Here is a 22,535-nt window from a genome sequence, read left to right as displayed (position 1 = left end):
ACTCATCTATTTCTCCCAATGGTTCCGGAAGATTTCGACCATACAAGCATCCACAACATATCATCATCGAATCAGAAAGTCCAGGCACTAGATAGCCTAAAGCCAAGGATGGACCAACAACGCAACCACAATCTCTAAGATTAGCCCTGACATGATTATTGCCGAGCATACATTTCATCCATCCATCCAGAGAGTGCAATGAAGTTTGGTAAATTTTGAAATCTACTGGAGAGGTCAGATACTCATTCTTCTAGAGTCAGAACCTTATTACACATTTTGGAGAAGATCGATGGTACTATTGAGTGACTACGTGCGCAAAATGGAAAAAAGCGCCTACCTTGAGTTCTCCTGGATCGCCTTGATGCTGATTACAACTACCGGAGATTGCTTTGCTGTTGTTAATGCTCGCTCTACCACCAGTAAAAATGACGAAGAGGAGCCGGACGCTGCAGATAAAAGCATGAAGCCGGACGAGCAACAAAAACAGAAGAGAGTCGATACCCCTTTTCATACGAACGGAGTTTCTAGAGCTTGAACAGAAGCAGGATTCCTCCTTGATCCATGAACGAGAATAGATGACTGGGCGTACACACTCATGATTTATAGCCGAACAAGCTGTGTGCCAATATCTCCGCTCCATGGCCGAACCAATAGCGCGCCAGCACAAGGAACACCAGCCGCTCAACCTGCAACACTCCGCGGTCAGGCCAGCGCTAACGCTCCATGCCACCAACACTCCGTGGTCAAGCCAACTCTCCATGGCTCCAGCACTCCGTGGTCAAGCCAACTCTCCATGGCTCCAGTACTCCGTGGGCAAGCCAACTCTCCATGGATCCAACACTCTATGGTTAAGTTAGCGCCAACGCTCCAGCATTCCGTGATCCATCCAGCAAGCCTTCCAAGCACCGTTCCCCGGACTGAAGTCATCATCGTCACCATCACCATTTGGTACCCAAAGTTCCAGCGTTGTCATCACCGCTGGGTAGCCTAAGTTCCAGCGTCATTGACCTAGCCAGCCAAAGCGGCGCCATCTTAGCCGTTCAAAGAAGCACCATCTTCACCAGCCAAAGCAACGCCATCTTAGCCGTTCAAAGCAGCGCCATATCCGCACTTCCGTAACCTAACTAGCCGGCGCCATTCACCTTTCCACGGACCAAGTTGCAATTCCACCTCTGCCGATCAGTAGCGAAGTTGCAACGCTGATGCCAATACCCCATGTCCAAGCAGAACTTATGCAAAGCCACCAATGCAAGGGTCACACATTCTTCAGGCCTCCTGACAAAGGTTAGCCAAATCTTCCTGACAATCTCTTCATGACTTGCCGTTTCGATTTTATCCTTGTCTGTCACCATCTCATACTTACCCCACAACAATACCACTGTTCCGAGATAAGCAGGGGACTTAATGTTGATGGTGGTTTTTAAATTAAGGTTAAAACTGTAAAACCTTGCATCTGATGTGACATCACTCTGTAAGGAAACAGATCCATGAGTGTCAACCTCTCCACTGGCATACTTATTGAGCAACTCAATATTTTCTCATGAAATTTACCTAGAATGGTACATGTAGCAACAATCCCAGATATTCTGTAAAATTTTGGCATTTTTCCTGTATTCAATTAATATAAGTTTCTTTGAATGCTTCTTGTGCTATGTTCCCCGGCTGAACCCTTAATGTTGATATGGCATGGCAATTTGTGTTAATTCGCAACAAAGTAGCACGGATTTCCAAATATCAAGGATAAGGTCTTTGCATAAGGTATTCAATCAGAAAGCATGCTGCTCTCTGGCAATGAACTTAAAAGAACTCTGTGTCAACACACAAAATTCAATCAATTACCCTGACTAACTTGCAAAAGTTAGGGTTTTGCGTCTTGCGCAGTATATCAAACCTTGCTTGTAGAAATTAAGCCTAGGCAAACTAGGTAATTAATCCTCCATGGATTAGCAGGTGTAAAATCTTTCCCAGAATAAGAAAACAAGGAGTCGCAGGATAAGAGCAACATCAAAGGGAGGAGGGGCCATACCTTAGGCCTGTTGGAGCCATTTGCCATTGTCCACGCCCCATCCTAAACCGGCCATATTTCCTTCGACCAATCAGGTCGCCTTAAATTCGCCACACACACATAAGTTGTGGCTGAGACCATACTAGACGACCCAATTTCCCATCGACCAATCAGGTTGCTCTAAAGCCGCCATACTCACACCAGAAGTGTAGCCAGACCCATGCTTGGCCGACCCCTTTTCTTGACCAATCAAGTCACTTTAAACTCACCACCGTACATAAAAAGCCAAACGCACCCTGCCACGCCTCCATACTAACTGGCAAGCCAAATGCTCCCGGCCACAATGCATGCCAACATGCCGCTCTACCACAATAACATGCCAATGTGCCATAAATGACGCCACTACGTGCTAATCCACTTTCTGTTCGTGGCCAATGCCATAACAGACTCCAATTAGGGTTTCATGATCGAAACAAGACTTTTGCTTCATTAGGCCGAAACCCTAATTTTTGGTCATAGTCCACAACATGCCACGAGCCACTCTAGCCTTGGCCATGCCGCCAAGCCCTAACTTTGGCCACAACGCCAAATCCTAGCCTTGGACATGCCGCCAAGCCCTAACTTTGGCCACGACGCCAAATCCCTAGCCTTGGCCATGCCGCCAAGCCCTAACTTTGGCGACGACGCCAAATCCTAAACCTTGGTCATGCCGCCAATCCCTAACTTTGGCCTCGATGCTAAATCCTAGCCTTGGCCATGCCGCCAAGCCCTAACTTTGGCCACGACGCCAAATCCTAGCCTTGGCCATGCTGCAAAGCCCTAACTTTGGCCACGGAGCCAAAATCCTAGCCTTGGCCATGCCTCCAAGCCTTAACTTTGGCCACGACGCCAAATCCTAGCCTTGGCCATGCCACCAGGCCCTAACTTTGGCCACGAAGCCAAATCCTAGCCTTGGCCATGCCATCGGGCCCTAAATTTGGCCACGACGCCAAATCCTAAGCCTTGGCCATGCCGTCAGGCCCTAATTTTGGCCACGGCGCCAAATCCTAAGCCTTGACCATGCCGCCAAGTCCTAACTTTGGCATGATGCCAAATCCTAACCTTGGCCATGCCGCCAAGCCCTAACTTTGGCCGCGGCGTCAAATCCTAGCCTTGGCCATGCTGCCAAACCCTAACTTTGGCCACGGAGCCAAATCTTAGCTTTGGACATGCCACAACGCCACAGACGTGGCCATGCCATTATGTCGTTAACAGGTGCCAACAGAATGTGTCCATAATCAACGTCCACCCTCTCTCATGAATTACAATCCCAGCCATCCAAGTTCGCCACTGAACTGACAGACTCGTGGCAAGTTTTAGGCGACCATCTGCCTAAATCTAGTGGCCATGGCTACGTCAGGCGCCACTTACACCACCGTGCCACTGACATGCATAAGTTATACCAGTCATGCCACAGTACCACTGGCATACACCAAAACGCCATTGTGCCATTATTAGGAGCCAACAGAAGGTAGCCATAATCAACGGCTACCCTTCCTCATGAGATGCAATCTCAGCCATCCAAGTTCGCCACCGAAATGACGGACTTGTGGCAAGTTTTAGGCGACCAGCCAAAACGAGCCTAATAGCATCACATGCTATTTTCTTGCACCAAGACTCTTGATTTTGAGTTGCCACACGTAGCAAAGTTCTACATGTTTTCCACAAAAACACTCGAGACATCAAACATGTCACAAACTGGGGGATACTCATCAGGATACTGGTCTGGCGGTTTACAGCGTGCGGCGTGCAATGCGCCCGTTACAAGAGAGAGTCATGAAGCGGAATAATTAGTGATGGTGAGAAGTAACGGTGTAAACGGTTCCATTTCCTTCATCATGGAAGCATAATGTCTGACGGTTACACGTTACTCCATTCTTCCACCATTCAATCGTTTCCACTTCCTACGAGACCAAGGGTACGTTTCAATATGACTTGTATAAATAGGCTTCACCTATTTCCACCAAACAACAAGATTTTGGTCGGCAACAACATAGTATCCATAAATCACCAAGAACTGATAGTTTTTCACTCGGCAAGACAGTTCCACTTTTTGATACAAGTCATAAAACAAGCCACATCTTCAGAATCAACCATTCTGGTCTCAACACTCTCTTCGCTTCCCTCCCTAAGACCAACCCTTCTCCTTCACTTTGTGACCGAAGCAAGCCTGGAACGACAATTTCTTGGTTTAGACCAGGATTGTAAAGATTGATCTCCCGAATCAAAAATACTCCCGTGCAGTACATTGTTTAGGGTTTAGATTCGTTTCTCATCCACACACCCGAATTTACCAAAACCGACAGAAACAGTTTTCACCCACAAACAACAGTAAACTCGGATTTGCAACCTGAAAATTCATTTTTGTGGAGAGATCCCTAAGCAAATAGAGTATGTGTCCGTATCGGATGAAAGAAAAAGGGGAATGGACAACACCAATGTACCACCCGCAAGAGAAGTCAACACGTCCCATGGTGTTACATCCTCTACCACCAACGGCAGCAGCACCGAAAGCATCCCCTCTGACGTGACGCCTCTTATTACCAGAGACAGAGCCGCCGCTAATCCTAATATTTCTTCGAGCATGACGCCTCCAATCATCACCAGGACTGCCACCACTTCTTCGTCAGGACGAGAGACTGGAGGAGCCAGAGGAAACCAACCTTCCCATTACCATTATCGATTTAATGGAGAGACAAGAAGTTCTTTCCAAAACTCAGACGGACATGGCCACAACTTAGAAGGGGCCGCTTCAAAGTTTCGCTCCAGGAGCCGAGCCGCTCTGCTTCAACGTTTCGATCCAGGGGCCACTTCAATGTTTCGCTCCAGGAGCCGCGCTGCTTCAACGTTTCGCTCCAGAAGCCGCTCTGCTTCAACGTTTCGCTCCAGAAGCCGCTCCGCTTCAATATTTCGCTTCAGGGGCCGCTTCAAAGTTTCGCTCTAGGAGCCGCTCCGCTTCAACGTTCTTTCCAGAAATTGTTAATCCTCCTTGCCAAGGATCATGTTGTAGCCGCCACACTCCTCCCTGCCAAGGATCTTTCTGTATCCGCCACACTTCTCCCTGTCAAGGATCGTGATCACAACCAGCCAAGGTTCGTAGTTGTGGACACTTTTTGATCCATCTCGCCAAATCTCGTGGTCGTGGATAGTATACTCGCTTACGCATCCAGCCAATCCATTTGCTTCCATGGACGCCCATGCAATTCCAACCAACCTATTTTGGGTTCCCACTACAATGTAGTCTCTTCTGCTGCCAAGAGTTGTTGTTGTTCGTTTGTTGATACCAGCCAGATCTTTACCATAACAACAACCACTACAAAGGTAATCCATACTTCTCCATATTTTAGTTTCACATGGAAGAAGTAATAGAGTCACCAGTACGGATGCAAGATGATATCTTTATCATAGTCAACTCACCGAGCATACAAAATAGAAACATGTAAACCAAACTTGGGGACTGAGGCTCTACACGGAATCCCTTCGCTATCAAAGCTCGGGAGGCACGGTCAAACCAAAAGTCATAGCCACGACAAGGTCATCTATTTTTCAAAGGTGTAACGTAAGGATATCATCACCTCTCCGTCTAGAAGGCGCATGCAACACTTTACGAGGCCCATATCCCAAGCCTACTCAGAGAAAACAACTTCAGTAACCAAAGAGAAGCGCGACTGGGAACTGCTCACCGCGGTCCATCCCCGACAATAATCAAGTATTCATGAGATAACTCCAGAGACGCGGCTGAAACATTTTTCTTGAAAAGACAGAGGGAGCCACGATTAACGACATATCTCTCTCACTTCTACCTCTTCGTTTTCCAGAATGTTTCGTCCATGTGATGTTCCAAGCCCCCCAGCATCACATCCAGGAGAGTACAATAAGCTTGTATCAAATCCCATAGGCGTGGATTCAAGGCGATGCATTTAAAGTAGGCCACACTTGGGGACCGAAGCCTCTTTCAGGTGTATAAGTTTAAATGCAGTCACCACCTTACCAGTGAATGCAATAGAAGCACATCTCCACGAGAAAATAGGCTCAGGATAATTACACATGGTGTGACGGACCGGAAAATTACGCATTTGGCGCGTTGCCCTGCAGGCCATAATCTACCCCGGTGCGCCATTGATGAAGCTACGATCTGGGCCTTTAAATTTACGCAAATGCACGTCCATTTGCCCTCGCAGACATGCTCGTGGAGCATCATGCCGCTATCTTAGCTTCCACACCGTTCCAACTCACCCTTGATCCGCGAAGGGTTTATTAAGAAAACCAGAAACTTCCCTAAAACGGCAAAAACTGCCATTTGAGGCCCTAAACGATGAAATTTGGCTAAATTATGTTGACCATGTGGATCTACAAATCAACATGGCTTGATCTTTGGGCCTTTTCCCATCAAAATGGACTCCTCTTGATCTAAATTACGACACTCGGGTTTTTAGCCTCCAAATAGGCTATAGTTTACTCTTTGTAGCTTGATAGAAAGTATGAGCATCCACTTGATGGCATGCAACTAAGCCTCATCAAGCTTGATGAAAATCATCTCTTGCATCGATCTACCGATCTTAGATGGTATGAGGGGTCACTTTGCCGCAATCATCTCGCAATTAGATGATATGAGCGACAACGTGCTGGACCGGCAATGCTGCAACTCATTGCGGCTGCCTACGTACCCTTCCCTACTCTAAAGGAATCAAGCACAAACCGTAGTTCATCCTCGAAGGGACAAGCAACTTATTCCAACTCGTTTGCAAAGCCTTGGCTAAGCAATAATAGTAATGGCCTGGTCCGTATAGGCCGTTCGATCAAGATGCAAAATGATTATGAATCATCAGGTCCGCGACATGCCATAGTGATGCCTAAGCATCAAATGCCCTCTTCGCAAGTCTATGCAACTATAAATGAGCCTTAGGCATCATTTATACTCTTCCGGCTAAGCTATGAAGCTTACTTGGCACATAGTCCGCATATGCACGTTCAACCGACTACCCCTCCCTATATATGTCTTAATGGAATTGTATCTGAATTGTTGGCCTCACTTCGGGATTTCTTTTCCCTTGGTAGGTTCGGGTGCGAAGATATTCTCCTCTTCCTTCTCGGGTGAACTGAGGTCCCATCGGAAAATGATACTGGATAATCGTTGGTGTAGCCGAGATGCTGGTGCTGTGGAGCATTACAAGTCTGAGTAGCTGGTGATCTTGGCACGCTTCTAGTTAGGTCGTGGAACGGAGATCTTCGTGTGCTGCTTGTTCGGCTATGGAGCAGTGATCTTGGCGCGCTGCTTTTTCGGCTATGGAGCATGAATGTGGTGCGCCCAGTCATCTATTCCCGTTCATGGAGCAAGGAGGAATCTTTCTTCTGTTCAAACTCTAGAAACTCCATTCGTATGAAAAGGGGTATCGACCCTCTTCTGTTTTTGTTGCTCGTCCGGATTCGTGCTTTCGTCTGCAGCGTCTGGCTCCTCTTTGTCATTTGTTTGGCGGTGGTAGAGCGATCATTAACGGCAACAAAGCAATCTCCAATAGTTATAACCAGCAGTAAGGCGAGCCAGGAGATCTCAAGGTAGGTGCTCTCTCCTATTTTGCGCATGTAGCCACCCAACAGTACCATCGATCTTCTCCAGAATGTGTAATAAGGTTCTGACTCCAGAAGAATAAGTATCTAACGTCTCTAGTGGATTTCAAAATTTACCAAACTCCATTGCACTCTTGGGATGGATGGATGAAATATGTGCTCGACAATGATCATGTCAGGGATAATCTTGGAGATTGTGGTTGCGTTGTTGGTCCATCCTTGACTTTAGGTTATTTGGTGCTTGGACTTTCTGACTGCAATGATGATCTGATGTAGATGCTTGTATGATATACTATCGGCTTCATACTGGCATGCCCTGTTCGCAAGTATACGCAACTATAAATGAGCCTTAGGCATTATTTATACTCTTCCGGCTAAGCTATGAAGCTTACTTGGCACATAGCCCATTTAGGATGGTTCTGCCAGCCCTCCTTTAGGCTCATTTCGACCATACAAGCATCCACAACAGATCATCATCGCAATAAGAAAGTCCAGGCACCAAATAACCTAAAGTCAAGGATGGACTAACAACGCAACCACAATCTCCAAGATTAACCCTGACATGATCATTGTCGAGCACATATTTCATCCATCCATCCCAAGAGTGCAATCGAGTTCGGTAAATTTTGAAATCCACTAGAGAGGTTAGATACTTATTCTTCTGGAGTCAGAACCTTATTATACATTCTGGAGAAGATTGATGGTATTGTTGGGTGGCTACATGCGCAAAATAGGAGAGAGCACCTACCTTGAGATCTCCTGGCTCGCCTTACTGCTGGTTATAACTATTGGAGGTTGCTTTGCTGCCGTTAATGATGGCTCTACCACCGCTAAAAAAATGACGAAAAGGAGCCAGAAGCTGCAGACGAAAGCACGGAGCCGGACGAGCAACAAAAACAGAAGAGGGTCGATACTCCTTTTCATACGAAAGGAGTTTCTAGAGTTTGAACAGAATAAAGATTCCTTCCTGCTCCATGAACGAGAATAAATGACAGGGCGCACCACACTCATGCTCCATAGCCGAAAAAGCAGCGCGCCAAGATCACCGCTCCATAGCCGAATAAGCAGCGCACGAAGACCTCCGTTCCACGACCTAACTAGCAGCGTGCCAAGATCACCAGCCACTCAGACTTGTAATGCTCCATAGCACCAGCGTCTTGGCTACACCAACGATTATCCAGTATCATTTTCCGATGGGACCTCAGTTCACCCGAGAAGGAAAAGGAGAATATCTTCGCACACGAACCTACCAAGGGAAAATAAATCCCGAAGTGAGGCCAACAATTCAGATAAAACTCCGTTACTCGACATACAACTAAAACCAGCTACCGTCACTGAAGTAAAACAAGAGAAGGATCCGAGACCATAGCTTCAGAATACACGTTACTTATTTGTACGCATACAAGAAGTTCCCTCGGTCAAAGTCTCTTATATCGATAAAATACACTTGACTGGTTATTCCATGCATCAAGCTCAGACGCGATTAGTGAAGGACAAGATATGACATCAGATACAATTTTATTATGTCAAAACACGACTCCTCCACGTGAAAAATTACCTAACAGATTCCCAAAGAACTCTTCCATCAATATAACAAACAAAAATCGGCTACTCAGTTGGACCTGAATGTATCTATTACCCTAGTGTTACCAGAAGGCATATACTACTCTCAAATTCTGTTGAGCATCCTCCTAAAAGAAGAATAAATCTCAACAAAAATTTTTGCTATACAAGTTGACATGAATCCCTGTCAATACACCTAGTAGAAGCGGAACAAAAAACTTCATCTAGTTCACAAAGACAAATGTAGCAGTATCTCGACATGACTCTCTACAGACGTCTCCAACCCACAGATTATCGCTCGCCTGCATAAAAGACTAAATCTCGTACTCTATAAGGGTCTTACTTCATTTTTCCAAGCGCCCCGAGTCAATGGAAATCCTTAGTTTTATATCAAACTGGGGACTAACAAAGAATCGTGCGTCGCACACCTGCATGGCCAACTGGAGGTGGCCCAGACATCCAGATTTCAGATAACAGATTTAGAAACAATCAATGCAAGAGTCACAACATGTTATTACTTGGGATTAGGTGACTAGATATCGGCCTTCAAAATCGTGAAGGAGACTTATTTGTGACTCAAGAAATCTCATATCTCTCTCCGGTTTCATCGAATTCTCCTCCATCAGTATCTTATATGTACTCAGCAACTGCAACTATGTCATGGATTCTGACTGAAGATAAGATGCTTTAGGGTTTTATACGCGTGAAACATGACTATATCAAGTAGAAGAAGCATTCAATTATCCCTCGATAATAAACGCGTGCAGGATACAAACTAGGGTTCGCAATCCGTTTGAAGAGGAGTCTAGTTTCCACTCTACTCAGACGCGACTCATATTATAGTCATATAACTAGATGAAATGAGACAAATGGGTAGATAATTCAACAACGCGCTCTTAATGAAAAATATCCGTCTTTGTCTCTCTTACCACGTGTTAAAAGGGGATAATGTTTCGAAATCATCAAAACCCTTGAAGGAATTGCTACTGAAAATCTTTGAATTCCAGAGTTTAACCTCACGTGGATTTATCACCTGAAAATAAAAGCTCCAAATCCTAATTTTACTGTAATAGATGAAAGGCAGTCTTTTATGTGCGGTAGTTGGGGTCAACCACTGAAATCGGATGTCAAACGAAGTTTCTACAGCCTCTAGAGTGAAGGTCGCGCAAGGAGGAACTTTTATTACGAATTTAACTTGGGATTTTCACCTACTCGCATACACGACGGATAATTTAGGGTTTGCATCAAGTTCGAACTCATGAGGGTCCCATTCCTTTACCAGATGCATAGGGTAAAGGTTCAGAGAGAGAAAATACCAACCCTGAAGAAAATCATCTGACAGAGCCCCCAGAGAAAATCTCTTTCTTCATGTTCCGCTGCTTCACTTTGGCCTCTGCATCTCAAGCCACTTTCTTAGCATGTTCCATCTCTCCATCTATCATACGCACCTCCAGATTAAGAACCTCTCTGAACTCAACTGACCCCGATGGACCCTGATAGAATTGAGTCATTCTCGCAACCACCTCATATTTAAGCGAAGCTTTTCACGTTGGTCATAAAGATTTACAAGATCCTTATAAGCAAGACCGTTCAGAGTTATCATTTTCATGACGCTAAAATTGCCAAAAAGTGTCTCATTCGAAGTTATAGAACACATGGGTTCCACGAAATTACTCCAGGCCAATCAGTTGTCTCTCTACACCAGAAATCTCTTTCCGAAGGTTTTATGAAATTGTTGAAGCCCGCTTATCACCACTCTACCAAGGTCGAACTCGTTCTCACCATGAAGAGTACGCTACAAACGAGAGAGAAATTGGAAGAAGTACACTAAGAGAGTGAAGACACATGGCATACACATAGGGTCTGTAATTAAGGTTTTTCTGTGTTGTGAAGTTTCAAGCCTCATAAGAAAAACACAAAACTTGCTCTCATGACTATATACCTATACTTATTTCAATCTCAAGAAACTAATTCCATATCTCCAAGGATACTGACTTATTCATTCGGTTCCATACTTTCACAAGGTATCAAGCAAAATACGTTTTCTGAAAACCAAAGAGTAAAAATATATAATCATACCACGGAAGTGTATCTGGCCTAAGGGTACAAAATTAACAACCTAAACCAAGCTAAGGAATGGTAGCGAAGTCATAATACTCCAAGGGGTTGTGCTTGAAGCAATAAAACTCTTTAAGAGTCCAACAGAAAACAAGGATTCCTTTGGTAACTCGGATTGACGTACATTTCAGCACGGAGACTTGAAAACGTATGCCAAACCATAAGGAATTTATGGGTACATCCTGAAGCAAATATGTTCTTCTATGTCTTACCAGAAACATACCAAAATGGCTCCTCAAATGGACAAACGATCTAGGAGATGTGGTCCCAACACCGAAGTAGGTGCAATCTGAAAAATCCTGAAATTTTTATATGGGATTTCTGAAGTCAAAAGTATACACAGATATGATTGACCAAACGAACTCGGAACCTAGTGATTCTTTTTGCATTAGAAATATTATCCTCTTACCTTTATATTTTGGTGATGGAGACTCAAATCGGAGTCCGAATGAAGATTTTACAACCATTCTATGCAAGCCTCTCAAAACTGAAGTTTTCTGACGAACACCCAAGCAAAGAGTCCTAATACAAACAGAAAGGGTGAAAGAAGGATGGAACGACCTCCATACTTAGGTCACACCCAAAATAGGTGGAAAAGAGTTTTATTTTCAAGCCTAGCTCAAAAGGGAAGCTGATGAGTGCCAAATATTGTATATATTTATCCCTTTTTGTTGGCATTTAACTCATCTCTTGCGCATTAATTCTACATTTTATCCCATATTCTGTATTTTCATTGTTTTCAAGAATAAATATTTTTATTAATTAATTTTGCATTTTTAGGTAATAAATAAAGTTCGGATGAGTCGCGGAGCGAAAAGAGCAGAAAAGTAGTGAAAAGCCGGGAGGAATTACGCAAGGAAGCCGCGAAGAATGTTGCGCACAAGACCAAAAAGCTAGGAATGGGCTCAAGAAGGAAGAATTGTTCTTAAAGAAGATATGGGCTTGGCATACCCAAGGCCCAAAACCCTTACCCAAATCCATTTCCTTTATCCATACCCATTTCCATGAGAGTCGTCAGATTGGATCCATCTTGTCATCCAACGGTCACCTCATCATTGTGCATCAAATCCCGATGATTCCGCCCAACACTACAGCACCTAACCTAATCTAGCACCGTTGACTTCGTTGTGTTCCACATCCAACGGTCGCTACAAACTTCTTCTCTCTTAGCCGTCCGACCTACCTACCATCTCCATATCCAGCGGCTCAGCTCGCCAAACATCGAACCAGATGCTCCCGCTTCACACCCTAGCACCAAACCCTATACTACCACCCAAACACTCCCTTCTTCCCAAAACATCGATCTCATCTTCTCCACCCGACCATTTCCAGAACCACCACCACCTGCTCTACCCTGCCACCATCTTCCCCGACCATCCCAGTTCGTCTCGAGCTCCTTCCCATCACCTCCCAACACCACAGAAACCCATACCCATCAGTCCTTTCCCCCTAGCCTAGAGTTCTTATCAAACTCATATCTCTGCATCCTAGGTATGGAGTTGATAAGAAATCTCGAGCTAGGGTTTCACTTGGAGCGACATGGAGAGCAGAGAAAGCATTGTACAAGTATGGGTTGAAGCTATTTTGGTCAGTGTGTAGGTAAATTTCTGTTAATTTACAAAACCCTAATTGTACTGTGTATTGAATGTTTTTGGGGAAAATGGGTGTAAACCCTAATTTGATAATTTGGGTATAAAAGGGAGGTGATGTGAGATGTAAAAACGGTTCTTGGACTAGCCAAGTTTCCACCCAATTTGGGTTAGCTTTGATTTCAATATAAATTGCACTGTTAGTACTTGTCCTGTTTAGTGAGAGGTTATTATCATGTTCTAATTTAGTTTCTGAGGCAGAGATGAAACCCCTGATGAATGGAATCCCCTTGTGTGTTTACTTCTCCTCAATGAAAGTTTAATGCTAAGCATGCCTTAATTTCTGAATTTTGCCAAGTTGCTTTCACCTTGTATGTCAGGCATCCTAGGTAGTTTGGTTAACTCTTTGTCAAAATTCAAAGCTCTGTGTAAACTGTTATAGCTCAATCTGTGATTACTTGTGCTTTAGACAGACAAGTAATGCTAGGGAATTGACATGTTAGCTGAAATTGAGTCATCACAGTGGTTAGTGATTGTTTCACACATTCAAAGTGGTTTGAGGCTAGAACCTCTATAGCCATTTGATGAAAAAGAGGATAAGTTTATCAAACTAGGGAGTTAGATGCATCTAGGTGGTGGAATTTAAGCCTTAGTTTCTGTCACTCATTTGCTTTACCTGCACTGCTGCATTACTACTTGCATTTCTGTTTTTTTTTGCACTCTCTTTACTACTTGCTTCCCCTGCTGCCAAGCTGCAGCTTCTACTGCATTTCTTCCACTGCAGCCACTTCTATTGCTTTCTCTGTTGTGCCTTTTTCTTCTACTGCAGCTTCCTCTGCAGCTCTGTTGCTACTGCACTGCTGTGCATTTTCTGCTGCCTTGCCACATCTTCTGTTGCCTTTGTCTTGCAGCTGCTGCTGCTGCTGCATTTCTTGCACTCCTGCTGCCAAACTGCTGCAGCTTTTGCTCCTGCTGCTGCCTTCCTCTTGCTTCCTGCTGCTGCTGCTCCAAAGTCCATAGTCCACAGTTCCTGCAGCCCAAAGCTCACTTCGTTCTTGAGCCCAAGTTCAACTCAGTAAAGCCCAAAGGCCCAGTTTCTTATCTGTAAGACCAAAACCAAGGTCTAGTTCACCAAGGCCCAGTTAAGGCAAAAGCCTAGTTCATTACTAAGCCCAACTTACAAGTGAACTGTTAAGCCCAAGTAACAGTTGAACTGTTGAGCCCAAAGCTCAAACCAGTTTTTAGAACCAAAGCCCATTTGCACTTCAAAGATAACTGAGCCCAAGCTCAGTTCATTTTATTTTAACAAACCCACTAAGCCCAATTCATTCAAAGAGTATTCAAACCCATTAGTATTCAAAGCCCAATCTAAGCCAAAAGGCTTCTAAGCCCAAAGCAAATCTAGGAACCCAATTAGCTAAAACACTTCCGAAACACACCCGATCTCTGTGGATCGACCCGTACTTGCACGAGCTACAACTGACGACCGTGCACTTGCGGTATTACTGTAGGCCCGTTTTTCATCGCATCATTTACACACATCTCCGGCCTGCCAAGTTTTTGGCGCCGCTGCCGGGGATTGGTGCTGTGTTTTTATCGTGTTTTTTCTTAGCTATTTTGCATTTCATTTCATAGCATTTGCATCTGCATCTGCTTCATTTCATTTGCTGTTGGACCTGCTGATTCTGAACCTGTTTTTCCTCTGCTGGGACGCCACCAAGGAAAAGAACCAAAACCCAACTGGGTTTTTGCAACAATATCAGAGCAGCTGGGCTGTGCTAAAAAGGTAAGCCTAAACCCATTCAATTGAGAGAACCCAACCTGTGGGCTTCCAATTTTTTATTGTGGGCTTGTAATAATTAACCCAATTTTTTGGGCTTTTTATTTTTCTATTTTGGGTTTGTAATAATTTATGTGGGCTTGTTGTTTAATTTGTGGGCTTGTATTTATTTGTGTGGGCTTGTTTAAATTTTTCCATTGGACTTGTATTTTGGACTCTGGGTTTAAACCCAGCTGATAACCGATTGTGGGCCGCAGCCTTCCTTCCATTTCATTAGAGGCTTGCACAGTGGGCTTGCTCCCATTCAAAAACCAAATTTTATTTTTTTTAATTTTATTTTCTTTAAAAAAAAAAAAAAAAAAAAAAAAAATATTTCTACTTTGCTCCCAATTTTAAAACCAAATTTTACTTGCTCCCATCTTAAACCAAATTTTTATTTTTACTCCCATTTTAAACCAAATTTTCAAATGTCTCCCACCAAAACCAAATTTTTCCCAAAAATCCAAACCCTTTAAAAACCAAATTCTGAGCTTTGTAACATAGTTACTTAGCTTTTGAGCCAATCATGTCTGGATATTGGTCTGCTCCTGGGGATGGAAATAAAACTCTTAGAGAACTTGCTTATGGGCATATGCCACGTTATGAACCTTCCACGGACCATGATGTCAATAGTCATAGGAATTATTATGGACATTTTCAAAGTCCCGAGCCGCAATACATGAACCCTAATGACTATTCATGCATCATTCGCACAACGTGAAAATGAACATTTTGCTAGTGCCTCACTCACACAATCATCACTTATGGATCAAATAGAAGCTCGAATCACAGCTTTAGAAATGCAATCACATGAGGAATCTGTCACATCTAATTTTCTTAGGCAACCTGAAATCTATGCATGTCCCGCATGTGGTAGTTTAGACCACCCTGTTGAGAATTGTCATATTTTGCATAATTTTAGGCAATCTAGAGAAAATCCAAGGTATGAAATGCCCATAAATTGTGAGAATGGTAGTCATTGGGACCATAATCAATCCTTTGAGGGTTGCGATCAATCTTTTATAAACCCTAATGACCATGCACACATGTACCAATCACCACAATTTGAACATGAAGAATTTTGTACTCCCATGAATTTAGACTCCACCACAGAAGCTTTCAGACTTAGTGAGCAAAACTTCGATAGATCTACATCACGAATTCAGGCATATTTAGATCAGATTTTGCTTCACCTACAAAAGGAGGAAATTCATGAGGAAATGTATGTTGTCCCTAATGAAGTGTCTAGTCCCATTCATGTAAATATGTTGAATATGAACCTAATTTAGAGGAACATGAATCGACTAACGACACCACCACTTTTAATGAGGACCAATATGCATGCTACCATGATGATGATTATGATGATTATGATGATATGTTAGAAGAACATGAAAATATTGTGGAACCTGTTGGTTCAATAACATATGGCTTCTCGCCCTCGACCTTCATGAATGTTGTTTTTTCTAATACTCATTGTAATTCATATGATTTTGATATTGACATGGGATTCGTACAATTATTCTGTGAAGATGAGCATGACATAGGAATAGTTGAATCTTCTGTAGACACTAATATGCATGAAAATATATTTGATGTGTCTGATTCTCTACCTAGGTCACATTGTGATATTTCTCCTGATTTGCCGATGCATGAGAATGAATCTGTTGATGATGTTGATGATTCTAAGTGTGAACTTGCCAATGTGATGATGATTGTGAGCATGATGTGACATGTGTAGATGAGTTAGAGATTTTGATTTGATTGATAATGATATGCCTATTCTTCTACCTAAGTCACAATCTGATGGCCTTCCACCCAACCTAGATTTGGTTTGTACCAATATTGTAAAACCAATTTTCTGAAAATTCCTAACCTAGGTTTGGAACTGTGTGCTTCCCAAGTCCTCTTGGACTATTTTGCTTCCAAATATAATACATTTGAGGAACCACAGTTGGAAATAGCATGTTTGCCCGTCCCTAGCACAGTTCATTTTGAGCTAGACCTTTGCATGATGAACCCCCAAACTGCGCGATTTTGTTTTCAAAATTATATCTTCTGTAAAATCCAGGTTTGGGGGTAGCTCATTTTGTTTCACAGTTTCACTTGCGTTTCTTTCCTGTTATTATTGTGAAGCTGTTGAAATGTCTACACTTCGTCTTTTGGGTTGATCCTCAACTCTTTAGATTGTTAGTGTATGGTGAATTTTTTGTATATAATCCAGTAGATAAAATTTTAAAAACCCTTTTGTTCCTTTTGTATATATTTTGCTAATCCAATATGATCTCGGCTGAAATATGTTGGATTTTTGCCTTGAATAACGGAGTTTTAATTCTGCTTTCGCCGAAATCGGGTATTCTCTCTCCTTTTACTCTACTCAGCATGTCCCTTTCCATATGTTGCATTTTAATTCTTTCCATTTTTGAAACATTGAGGACAATGTTTAGTTTAGGTTTGGGGGTATAGAGTAGATACCACGATAATATGCTATAATTAAAAACGAACTCCTTCTTCTTTTGAAAAAATTGAAAAATTCCAAAAAAATTAAAAAAAATTCAAAAAAATTAAAAAATGAAAAATCATAAAAAATGGAGCTCATTTACCTTGAAATGTTGACTCTTGTGCAAATATGTATTTTTATTAGGAGTCTTAGTCTAGATATTTAGGCACCCTGATTCTAGCACAATTCACATAGTGATAAGAAATTTGCACGCGCACGATCTACCAATACATGTATGGCCTCGATCTTCAAGGTGTTGGATAGGAAGTTACGATTGCCAATCACTTTAGAATACTGAACGAAACTGACTAGCTTGTTCTTTGGTTGGTTGGGATAGAAGGTGGAGGTTACATTAAGAAAGACAACCATCGAATTTAACTGGGTGCATCAAAAAGGGCTACCTCTTGCAAAGTGTCATGTAATTTTTGTTTCTTTTGTATGTATCAAAAGTGTTTCCTTGTTCAAAAAAAAAAAAAAAAAAAAAAAAAAAAAAAAAAAAAACGATGTATATATTCAGAAAAAAAAAAAAAAAAAAAAAAAAAAAAAAAAAAAAAAAAATCAAGTATTTATCAATTCCATCATCTCTTGTTCCAAAAATAAAAGAGATTGTCAATGTAAATAAGAGTCATGTAAATAGTCATCTTTTGTTGTTTCTTTGTAATAAGCAAGGAGGGTGTATGCCATTGATGTACAACGCGAGAATTGTGAAATACCTCCAACTCATTCACAATTCTCGTAAAGTCCGGACAGCTAGCTAGATTTCGACCTCAGTTCTTAGCCTGAGAAACTATCTCTTGGTGATTAGTAGTCATAACTTCAGATCTTTCTTTACACATGTGTAGATACACTTTACACTCTTATCACATGTCCTTATTTGTTATCAGTGCTAGGATTGTGCCTTCGATAGCTAGATTGACATCTCCATTTTGCTGTGAGCTTAAACTGTTTTGCACATGTCACATTTGATGGAATATGAGCTTATATTTTGTCCTTAGGTTTTGTAGGCACACCTCTGGTAAACCTTCACGAGACTTCAACTCGTCCACTAGGGACACTTAGTGGTTTAAAAGGCTTAGTGCATACGCTAAATGCATTCGAGAGACCAGCGACAGTGGTATAGTAGGATTTCCTTAGTTTGTTTTACTTGAGGACAAGTAAAATTCAGGTTTGGGGGTATTTGATGAGTGCCAAATATTGTATATATTTATCCCTTTTGTTGGCATTTAACTCATCATCTTGCGCATTAATTCTACATTTTATCCCATATTCTGTATTCATTGTTTTCAAGAATAAATATTTTATTAATTAATTTTGCATTTTTAGGTAATAAATAAAGTTCGGATGAGTCGCGGAGCGAAAAGAGCAGAAAAGTAGTGAAAAGCCGGGAGGAATTACGCAAGGAAGCCGCGAAGAATGTTGCGCACAAGACCAAAAAGCTAGGAATGGGCTCAAGAAGGAAGAATTGTTCTTAAAGAAGATATGGGCTTGGCATACCCAAGGCCCAAAACCCTTACCCAAATCCATTTCCTTTATCCATACCCATTTCCATGAGAGCCGTCAGATTGGATCCATCTTGTCATCCAACGGTCACCTCATCATTGTGCATCAAATCCCGATGATTCCGCCCAACACTACAGCACCTAACCTAATCTAGCACCGTTGACTTCGTTGTGTTCCACATCCAACGGTCGCTACAAACTTCTTCTCTCTTAGCCGTCCGACCTACCTACCATCTCCATATCCAGCGGCTCAGCTCGCCAAACATCGAACCAGATGCTCCCGCTTCACACCCTAGCACCAAACCCTATACTACCACCCAAACACTCCCTTCTTCCCAAAACATCGATCTCATCTTCTCCACCCGACCATTTCCAGAACCACACCACCTGCTCTACCCTGCCACCATCTTCCCGACCATCCCAGTTCGTCTCGAGCTCCTTCCCATCACCTCCCAACACCACAGAAACCCATACCCATCAGTCCTTTCCCCCTAGCCTAGAGTTCTTATCAAACTCATATCTCTGCATCCTAGGTATGGAGTTGATAAGAAATCTCGAGCTAGGGTTTCACTTGGAGCGACATGGAGAGCAGAGAAAGCATTGTACAAGTATGGGTTGAAGCTATTTTGGTCAGTGTGTAGGTAAATTTCTGTTAATTTACAAAACCCTAATTGTACTGTGTATTGAATGTTTTTGGGGAAAATGGGTGTAAACCCTAATTTGATAATTTGGGTATAAAAGGGAGGTGATGTGAGATGTAAAAACGGTTCTTGGACTAGCCAAGTTTCCACCCAATTTGGGTTAGCTTTGATTTCAATATAAATTGCACTGTTAGTTTTTGGATGCTCCTGTTAGTACTTGTCCTGTTTAGTGAGAGGTTATTATCATGTTCTAATTTAGTTTCTGAGGCAGAGATGAAACCCCTGATGAATGGAATCCCCTTGTGTGTTTACTTCTCCTCAATGAAAGTTTAATGCTAAGCATGCCTTAATTTCTGAATTTTGCCAAGTTGCTTTCACCTTGTATGTCAGGCATCCTAGGTAGTTTGGTTAACTCTTTGTCAAAATTCAAAGCTCTGTGTAAACTGTTATAGCTCAATCTGTGATTACTTGTGCTTTAGACAGACAAGTAATGCTAGGGAATTGACATGTTAGCTGAAATTGAGTCATCACAGTGGTTAGTGATTGTTTCACACATTCAAAGTGGTTTGAGGCTAGAACCTCTATAGCCATTTGATGAAAAAGAGGATAAGTTTATCAAACTAGGGAGTTAGATGCATCTAGGTGGTGGAATTGAAGCCTTAGTTTCTGTCACTCATTTGCTTTACCTGCACTGCTGCATTACTACTTGCATTTCTGTTTTTTTTTGCACTCTCTTTACTACTTGCTTCCCCTGCTGCCAAGCTGCAGCTTCTACTGCATTTCTTCCACTGCAGCCACTTCTATTGCTTTCTCTGTTGTGCCTTTTTTCTGCACGCTTCCTCTGCAGCTCTGTTGCTACTGCACTGCTGTGCATTTTCTGCTGCCTTGCCACATCTTTGTTGCCTTTGTCTTGCAGCTGCTGCTGCTGCTGCATTCTTGCACTCCTGCTGCCAAACTGCTGCAGCTTTTGCTCCTGCTGCTGCCTTCCTCTGCTCCCCTGCTGCTGCTTCTCTTGCTGCTGCTGCTCCAAAGTCCATAGTCCACAGTTCCTGCAGCCCAAAGCTCACTTTCGTTCTTGAGCCCAAGTTCAACTCAGTAAAGCCCAAAGGCCCAGTTTCTTATCTGTAAGACCAAAACCAAGGTCTAGTTCACCAAGGCCCAGTTAAGGCAAAAGCCTAGTTCATTACTAAGCCCAACTTACAAGTGAACTGTTAAGCCCAAGTAACAGTTGAACTGTTGAGCCCAAAGCTCAAACCAGTTTTTAGAACCAAAGCCCATTTGCACTTCAAAGATAACTGAGCCCAAGCTCAGTTCATTTTATTTTAACAAACCCACTAAGCCCAATTCATTCAAAGAGTATTCAAACCCATTAGTATTCAAAGCCCAATCTAAGCCAAAAGGCTTCTAAGCCCAAAGCAAATCTAGGAACCCAATTAGCTAAAACACTTCCGAAACACACCCGATCTCTGTGGATCGACCCGTACTTGCACGAGCTACAACTGACGACCGTGCACTTGCGGTATTACTGTAGGCCCGTTTGCATCGCATCAAATTTACACACATCTCCTGGCCTGCCAGAAGCCATCAAGGAAAAGGAAAGGGAATTGGAGCTTAAAAAGGAAATTAGAGGAATCTGGATCAAATAAGTAAACTGAGGGTTTTCTTTCTTCTAAAATCCCTCCAAGCCGTGGACAAGCTATTTACATGCATGAGAATTCTATCCTAAGCCAGTGGTACGTCACTTATTCTCTCGGGATTTTTTTCCATAGGGATCAAAGTCTAAGGGAATTAGGGTTTTGACGAAAAAATACCCCTAATTTCAAGAATTTTACGGAAAAGGGATTTATTCTAAAAGAGAAAGGACGGAACCTCTCACATTCTCTTGTAAGGTTCTCTACATCTCTGTAAACCGCTTTCACCTCATTACTCTTCAATAAAAACGAGTTCATAAGAGATTCTGACTAAAACACCCTTATTTCACAATTTTGAGTATTTTCAAAGAAGAAAGCCTTAATACAGCCAGAGACCGACCAAGCTCTCATATGCTCATTCTAAAGGCCTCATACACGTGAATATTGAGTTCTTTGAATGTTCTAAGAAGAACGAGATTGAAACGGAATCCCGAAAAGCAGAATTTGAGAGAAAATAAAGGGAATTTAGCTCAAACAGGGAAGTTTGAGTTCATAATTTTCAAAACCAAGACCAGACATGCGCCTCTCTCTCTCTCTCTTTCTCACACACACACTCTCTCTCTCTCTCTCTCCAGTCCTGATGATGCCTAAGGAATCTCACGAAGTCTTTCATGTCAGAAAAAACAGGCTCATATTGATTTTTGACGAAAATACCCCTTGTTCCAAATATATGCATTTTCTCTCGGAAAAGAGGTGTATGATTAGTATAAGGGGTTGAACTAGCTCTCATTATGCAAGGTGCTAACCACTCAAGACATATGCACGCCTACCAAGCCTCTTCAAGCATCTCTAGAGTGTCTGAAGGAGTCAGACGCGAACAAAAAGAGAAACTAGGGTTTAGGTGCAGTACAAGCTTGAGTTCAAAATGTACGTGGGATAGGGACTCCGTAATTTCAAAAGTAAGTGCCAATTTATTCTCATAGGATTTTTCCAACCTCACAGACAGCCAGAAAGCCGCTCAAATCCCTCTCTTTTCCCCAAATACTAAGTTGCACTGACTCAGAAGCTCAAGGATGCACAAAGAGAGGAAATTAGGGTTTTGTCCAAGTAAACCATGATTTGTAAATCCCATTCGACCGAAAAGTTCATCTCTATAATACTCTATTCCCATTCCGATGACGCTTCCCGATGCAAAAGCCTAAAAGGATTCCAAGTCCAGGGTCAATTTCAAGCTTCCCGATGCAAAGAAACGCTAATTCACAAGTCTAATCTCTCAAAACGGAAATTTTACTTCATCAAGGCTCAATTGTCACGCTAGTAACATATCCTAACACAAAATCCAAGAAATCTCCCAAGTCCAGAGTTGATTTGAAACCCAAAATCGAAGCAAGCAAAGACTAAGCATCAATTCGGGGACTCCGTAAAAAAATTGTAAATTCGTGCCTGAACGATTCATAACCATCTATATACTCATCGTTAGAATAATCAAGGTTCTACTCTGAGTAGGGGACTTAATGTAGATGGTGAAATTTGGATAAAGGGCAAAAATATCATTTTAAGACC

The sequence above is a fragment of the Papaver somniferum genome, chromosome 9, assembly GCF_003573695.1.
Source record: "Papaver somniferum cultivar HN1 chromosome 9, ASM357369v1, whole genome shotgun sequence".
Taxonomy (NCBI): domain Eukaryota; kingdom Viridiplantae; phylum Streptophyta; class Magnoliopsida; order Ranunculales; family Papaveraceae; genus Papaver; species Papaver somniferum.
This window is presented reverse-complemented; position numbering follows the sequence as displayed.